The 8146-nt window shown below is 41.0% G+C and overlaps 1 pseudogene; it reads right to left on the bottom strand.

The window, feature by feature from the left end:
* Nucleotides 1-3592: 3592 nt before the first annotated feature.
* LOC140710949 (uncharacterized) lies at nucleotides 3593-4715 on the bottom strand (annotated as a pseudogene).
* Between the last annotated feature and the right edge of the window lie 3431 nt (nucleotides 4716-8146).

Genomic DNA, 8146 nt, shown 5'->3' with positions numbered 1-8146 from the left:
GATCGCTGGCAGTGTAGACTCTCTGTATAGTTACAGGAAAGAGTTCAGGAGCCCATCAAGCCACATTGGAGGAGACCACCTAATCCTCCAGAGACTGTCACTCCATCTTCCTAGGGTTAGCTCCACATGCAGTAAGGCCATTATGTCTAAGGCCGGCAAGACTTTCAGTCCGAAGATTCGACTTTTGACATGCTGATAAGCAGCAGTGATAAGAAAAGCCCACACATTGGCTAGGAATTTTTCAATGCAAGCAGCTGAGATGCTTCTTCATATGCTTCGATAGGGGCTAATATCAAACTCTTTCTTCCCATTTTCATTACTCATCAGTGACTGAACCATGAGGCACCATGGATGTACTCCTCATCAGGAGGGTGTATGGGACAGCGGCAAGGGGAGAAGCAGCACAAGAAACAAACAAGGCCACTACTTCTGCCTACATAATAACTATTGTCTTGGAGTGTACAATAATTAATAATGTTTACATGGCTGCTCTTAGCATACAGAGATGGTGACCAGAGTAGATGCAGGGACCACAGAGATACAGCCTGATTCTTGCTAATTAGGACATAAGTGTCGGCTTATGTGCTGTGCTTCTGTGCATTAATAAGCCAGGACCTCAAAACTGCCTGCTAAGCACAGGCCAAATGTCATGCTGGGGTGCAATTAAACATTCATGTCCAGGAGATGAGAGCATTTTAGTGTGGGAGAAGATGACAACACCTGAAGAAAACAAAACGCTGTGCAGACCAAACGGAAGGCCCATCATCAGCTCACGGTTCTGACTCAGGTGACTGCTGATGTGTTATGGAACCATCAGCCAACAGCAGGTAGGTCAAGTTGAGCAGGTGTCCTTCATGAGGGCTGGTCCATTCCATTTGTGTTGTCAATTGTTTCAATAGCGTCTCATGCACCCCACTGGTGAGGAAGGAATTTGCGCCCTACTTTTACTGGCACCGTTAAACACATAACATCTCTTACTAAACAGAAAAACCAGACATCAGTTATTAATTACATATAGAAGGATGGTGTAAGTTCCCACAGCCCCAAACAGGGATTAACTTGGGAGCAGAGAGTGGTATCACATTAAAAAAGTGAGGATTTTCCTTTTTTTTTTTTTTTTTTTTTTTGAGACAGAATCTCGCTCTATCACCCTTGCTGGAGTGCAGTGGTGTGATCTCGGCTCACTGCAAGCTCTGTCTCCCGGGTTCATGCCCTTCTCCTGCCTCAGCCTCCCTAGAAACTGGGACTACAGGCACGCACCACCACGCGTGGCTAATTTTTTGTATTTTTAGTAGCGACGGGGTTTCACCGTTTTAGCCAGGATGGTCTCGATCTCCTGACCTCGTGATTCACTCGCCTCAGTCTCCCTAAGTGCTGGGATTACTGCCGTGAGCCACCACGCCCGGCCGAAGATGTTCCTTTGTTCCTACAGGAGTATGTGATTGGTTTGTCTGTTGGCTGGTAGGGAACTGAATCATGAGACACTGACTGGTAAGACTGTAATACTCTAAAATACAATATATAAACCATCATACCATAATGGTGTAATACGATCTACTACAATACCAAAGGCATCGATGAAAAGCCCAATGTTATCATATGTGACTGAGAGACTGAATGCTTCCTCCCTCAGATTGGTTACAATGTATCGTCCTATGACAGTCCACTCTCCTTCATTCAAAGTGAACGATCCAAATAACAGACAGAAATAATAAAGAATAAAGGGCAACAGATGCAAAGAACTCACGAGATGATACTCTATGGTAAACTTTATGTACTTAGGAATTAATACCAACTCATTATTAGCAAAAAATAAACATCTTTACATCAAGAGTAGTTTTTCCTTTAACAAGGAAAGGTGGAATGTGTATAATGAACAAGGGATAATCAAAATTTTCCAAATGAGGCTAGTAAGGCTATCCCAACAATTGCCAATCATTATTCACTGGTCCATTAATCACAGGGCAATACATACAAATGAAACTTACCTGGCCAGGTGTGGTGGCTCATGCCTGTAATCCCAGCATGTTGGGTGGCCGAGGAGGGCAAATCATGAGGTCAGGAGTTCAAGACCAGCCTAGCCAACATGGCGAAACCCTGTCTCCACTAAAAATACAAAGAATTAGCTGGACGTAGTGGTGGGCGCTTGTAGTCCCAGGTACTCAGGAGGCTGAGACAGGAGAATCGCTTAAACCCAGGAGGTGGAGGTTGCAGTGAGCTGAGATCGCACCACTGCACTCCAACCTGGGCAACAGAGTGAGACTCCATCTCAAAAAAAGTTAATAATGAAAGAAAAAAATTAAACTTACCTCCATGTTAGAAAAACATCAAAATTCAACCATGAATCCAGCACATTATCAAATCAATAGACAAGAATTCTACCAACAAACAATATCATTATCTATGAAACTCAAGTACTACTGCTTAAAGAGCATTTACAGAACTCTCACCTCAAGGGTTCCCTGCAAAACAAGGTGAAATACATACTCAAGACTCTTTAAGAATGAGCCACGGAAAAAACAATATACTTGTAACTTGTGTAACATTTCATACATTTTTTCAAGCACTACTCGATAACTAATTTGCATCAGGCTTTCCAAATTAGAAAAGCTTCACTTATAGAACTTCTTTCCTGTGGGAGTTTTCACATGACGTTTCAATTAAATGTGAAAACTGAAAATATTCTTGCAGTTTCTAAACTATTAGAGTCTTAATCCTGTGTACGTTCTTGTATTTACAAGGTCCAGCCAGCTACAGTGTGCATTTTCATAGGTCCTTGAGTGGGTATGAGAGAAATGAAACATTCCCACATTCTGGACATTCATAGGGTTTTTCTCAGGAATGAGCTGGTGTCTTCATATGGAACTAACACAACTGAAGGCCTTACCACAAATTTAGATTCAAAAGGCTTTTCTCCAGTCTGAGGCCTCCCAAATCTTCAAAAACAGGAAAATCTGAAGGCTTGGCCACATTTCCTACATTCTTAAGGTTCCTCTGCAGTGTGAGCCTTTTCATGTTTATGAGGGAATGGGAAAGAGTAAATGTTTTACCACATTTCTTACATTCAAGGGGCTTTATTTATTTGTTTGTTTATTTTGAGATGGATTCTCACTCTGTCGCCAGGCTGGAGTGCAGTGGCACAGTCTCGGCTCACTGAAACCTCCGCCTCCTGAGTTCAAGTGATTCTCCTGCCTCAGCCTCCTGAGTAGCTGGGATTACAACCATATGCTACCACATGCAGCTGCTTTTTGTATTTTTAGTAGAGACGAGGTTTCACCATGTTGTCCAGGATGGTTTCGATCTCCTGACCTCGTGATCCGCATGCACAGGGCTTTCCCCCAACCCCCCATTGCTTTTTATGTCCTTGAAAAAGAACTAAGACAACTGAAATGTGCCACCATGCCCAGCTAATTATTTTTATTTATTTGTTTTGAGACGGAGTCTTGCTCTGTCGCCCAAGCTGGTGTGCACTGGTGCGATCTCGGCTCACTGCAAGCTCTGCCTCCTAGGTTCACGCCATTCTCCTGCCTCAGTCTCCCGAGTAACTGGTGTTAGCCACCGTGCCCGGCATTATTTTATTTTTTCTAGAGACAGGGTTTCACCTTGATGCCCAGGTTGTTTCACGCTGTTTTAATCCGGGCTGGTTATGAACTCCTGGGCTCAAGCAATACACACTCCTTGGCCTCCCAAAGTGCTGGGATTATAGGCTGAGTCACTACACCCAGCCTCTATATCATGACTTCTTTCATGGCGAGTAAGATGACTGGAACGAATGTAGGCTTTACCGCATCTCTTACATTCATAGGGTTTTTCTCCAGTATGAATTCTTTCGTGGAGGTGAAGGGAACTGGGACGACTGAAGGCTTGGTCACATTGTTTACATTCATAGGCTTTCTCTCCCATATGAGTGCTTCTATGGTTACAAAGGGAACTCAAATGACTAAAGGCTTTGCCACATTGTTTACATTCATAAGGTCTCTCTCCAGTATGAATGCTTCCATGGTCACGAAGGGAAGTGGAACAGCTGAAGGCTTTATCACATTTGGTACATTTATAGGGTCTTTCTCCTGTGTGAGTCCTTTCACGCGTCTTAAAAGAACAAGAAAATCAGAATGTTTTTCCACATTCCTTACATTCGTAGGGTTTCTCTCTAGTGTGAGTTCGTTCATGTATTAGACAAGAACCGGAAACAGTGAACGCTTTACCACATTGTTTACATTTATAGGGTTTTTCTCCTGTGTGAGTTCTCTGATGTCTTTCAAATGAATTGAGAAAATAAAAAGCTTTCCCACATATCGTACATTTATAATTAGATTTCCACTGTGCATTATCTTGTGTCTTCTAACACCTGGAACAGAAACGAAGAGTTTCCCACACTGTTCACGTTTATATTGCTTCTCTCCATATGGTTTGTATCCTGAGTGAGCTAAGATGTGCCTGTTAAGGAGGGAATGACGTACAAAGACTTTTCCACAAATACTTCATTCACATTGTTTTAATCCAGCAGAAATGTTCTCATTCAGATCAAGCATTGGAATTTGGCTGACAACTGTCCATACTGACTACCGTCTTTGTTTTCACACAGTCTCTGTATCATATGATTTCTGTAAAAAAAATGTAAAGCATATAATTATTGCTTGGTTTAATAACTTTCTACTTACTAATAGGTCTTGGACTTACACTGCTACCAATACCAAGGAAAATGCTTTTTTTTTTTTTTTTTTTTTGCCATGACTGAATTATTGGAAAGTAAATGGGTTACTACTGAAAACACAGCTACCACCTGCATGGCTATGTCCAAATTAGTAACATTCATGTACACAGTTTTGTAGTACTATTTTCAAGTAAACTGTTTTCCAAACACTGACTGCTACACTGAAGTACATTGCATTTTGGGTGAAATTTTTCTAAAAAGAAATAAATTTCAAGTGACTCTCATTTGTTTTGATCGCTTGCTTTTAAGTTCATGACAAGCTAAGATTCCTTCAGAGGACTTTATTTCCTCTTCTCCGTGCAAATTATCTTATATCTTTCCAAGGTTTTTCGAAGTGATCTTCAATATTCTGGTCTTTCCGTTTGTTTCCTAAAATACAGACCCACAAAATTATCATGAATTATTACAAACTATAGAAACATTACTAGATTTAATGTTCATTGTACACAGTGCCCATGCCTGATTTCTTCACCAAATCATTCCCTTGCGCCATTCCAAATCACAAATAGCACTGATGATAGGGAAATACTTCTGTAATTAAGTGAAATGTTTTGTCATTCTCAGCTACAGAAACCAGGTTCCTGCAGGTTTCCTGCATCACTTCTCTGCAGAGATTCTTCTGAGAAGAATCTAGCAAAGCCCATTCCTCCTGGGTACAGTTCACAGCCACATCCTCAAAAGCCATGGAGTCCTAGAACATTCCACACATGTGGATAGAAGGATGGGTGAGACTGACAGCACTGGGAATCTGTACTCAATCCATAAGCTGTTTACATGATTCTAAAATTTCCAAGCATTTATTTTGTGCCTTGATTGTCAGAACTCTTACTCTGTTCACACATACTCCCTCCCACACAGCAGTACGAATGCTAGAATCGAACTATTCAAAAAGGCAACAGCAAAGTAGAAACACCCATCTTATTAGAGAATCCAGGGAGTAAGATGTGCTGCTAGGAGTTACCTTTTAACTTCACTTTGTACAATTCTAGTATCTGTCATAATAAAGTCCTACTTGATGTGCATAAGGGAGTTAATATTATCAGTCCTGAGACTACTTATTCTTAAAAACGTCTGCTCGCAAAGTTCCATCTTTGTATTAGTAACTTACATTTTGAAAGGGATTCCACCAACCCTAATAAGAATGACTCACTGCATGTAAATGGCTTATGCAATGTATTTGCCAAAACTTTTTCTGCTGAACGTCTATTATTTTGTGTCACTGCAGTGGTGCTTAGGGAACCAGACACCAAAACACTGTCTGAACACTAAGTGTTCAATGAGTTTCCCTGGTAGACAATATTTTACACGTGCTGTCACTTGTTAACTGGGGAGTTGAGCCCATTCCATGTGATTACACCAAGACAGAGTAGGCTCATTAAATTTAATTGAGTAGTAAATAAAACCAATAATTGATATTTGACAATACTAATAGAACAATTTAAAAAATTTCTATTGCACAATGTGAAGGCAGAAAAGAATAAGAGGAAATACGACACACGTTTTTTAAAATGACATTAATGTCATCACTTCCAGATGCTATTCCTATGAAATCACATAAATTCCCAAATCAGGTTGTTTTTAGGCAAGAAAAAGTACTTTTTCATACGTAGTAAAAATGACAAATGTCTAATGATTTTTAGTCATCTAAAAAAAGAGTGATGGCTTGTCTAACATACTTCTAAGATTTTCAGATGAAAATATTCAGGACAGCACAGTATTAGCAGAGAGATGAGCAAGCAGACCAAGGGAAAAGAAAGTCTTAATGACCCAGCATTTATATGGAGAGTTGAGGAATGATAGAGTAGGCACTGTAGAATAGAAAAAGAAATCACATGCACTTTAAAATATGAGGCAAACCAGGCTGGCATCTACTTGGGAAAATGCATTGCATTCTTCTCTATTCCGTGAGCCATAATCAACTTATTATACATTCAAATATGAGAGATAAAACCAGAACACTTTCAGAAGTTACAGGAAGATTTTTTTTATGAAGGATTAGGCAGAATTTCTTTTATGTAAGAAAAAAGTGATGAAGGAACAGACAAACTCAAACATATTAAAATTTAGGGAATAAAAAGAAAATACAATGGGCAGGGCATGGTGGCTCATGCCTGTAATCCCAGCAGCTTGGGAGGCTGAGGAGGGCGATCACCTGAGGTCAGGAGGTTGAGATCAGCCTGGCCAACTTATCAAAACCCTGTCTTTCTGTTGTTTGTTTGTTTGTTTGTTTGTTTGTTTGGTTTTTTGCGACGGAGTCTCCCATTGTCGCTTGGGCTGGGGTGCAATGGCAAGATCTTGGCTCACTGCAACCTCCACCTCCCCGATTCAAGCAATTCTCTTGCCTCAGCCTCCCGAGTAGCTGGGATTACAGGTGCCTGCCACCAGGCTCAGCTAATTTTTTTGTATATTTTGTAGAGACAGGGTTTCACCATGTTGGTCAGGCTGCTCTGGAACTCCTGACCTCATGATCGGCCCACCTTGGTCTCCCAAAGGGCTGGGATTACAGACCTGAGCCACTGTGTCAGGCCTAAAACCCCCTGTTTACTAAAAATACAAAAATTAGCTGGGTGTGGTAGTGGGTGCCTATAATCCCAGTTACTTGGGAAGCTGACATAGGAGAATCACTTGAACCCGGGAGGCGGCGGTTGCAGTAAGCAGAGATGGCGCCACTGCACTTCAGCCGGGCTACAGAGCAAGACAGTGTCTCCAAAAACAAAACAAAACAAAACAAAACAAAACAAAACAAAACCCTCGAATATCCAGATAAGAGGATACAGATGTGTCCACTGTCATAAATTCTTCACCATGCTACAAGAAGGAAACTGACATTTTGGTGAATCTTTGTAAATCATCAATTTATCTATCACACTTTTATTTCACCAGTAACGTTGATAAAGCTAAGTCCTACAATTCCATTTGAAATTACCCTTAAAAAGAACACACCTTTAAAACTTACTACACTCACTCTGGGGAAGAAATAAATATGAATTTTTAGCAAATAAAATACACCATTTTACCTTGCCTCTTTGGAAATAGTATGTTTATCTTTCAAGCTGTACTGATAAAATGTATCTTACAGCCAATGAAAAACTGGAACACAAATAAGCAGACAAGCCTTTTCAAGGTAACAAACTCAGGGAGAGGCAGTGCTGACTCCAACACAGACCTTTGTAAGTGTCACGGCAGGCCATTCTGTCCCTCGGGACACCCATCCTGTTCAGTAAAGTGCTCAGTGATCACCCAGGAGGCACTGGCACTGCTCTTTGTCCTCCTGTGCGCCTTCAGTGCATTTTAATGTTCAGGTTCTTGCACATCCTCTCTGGGGTGGGTTTTCCTTGTCCTTTGGGACAGTTTTTCTCTCTTCACAAGTCTGAGACAATCTAGAGAGCAGAAATCATTTCTACCTTTTCCTCTCAATATCAGTATCCCATT

Source organism: Chlorocebus sabaeus, unplaced genomic scaffold (genome assembly GCF_047675955.1).
Source record: "Chlorocebus sabaeus isolate Y175 unplaced genomic scaffold, mChlSab1.0.hap1 unalloc_scaffold_109, whole genome shotgun sequence".
NCBI classification, from domain to species: domain Eukaryota; kingdom Metazoa; phylum Chordata; class Mammalia; order Primates; family Cercopithecidae; genus Chlorocebus; species Chlorocebus sabaeus.
Note: the sequence above shows the minus strand (reverse complement) of the source record. Positions and strands in the feature narration are given on the sequence as shown.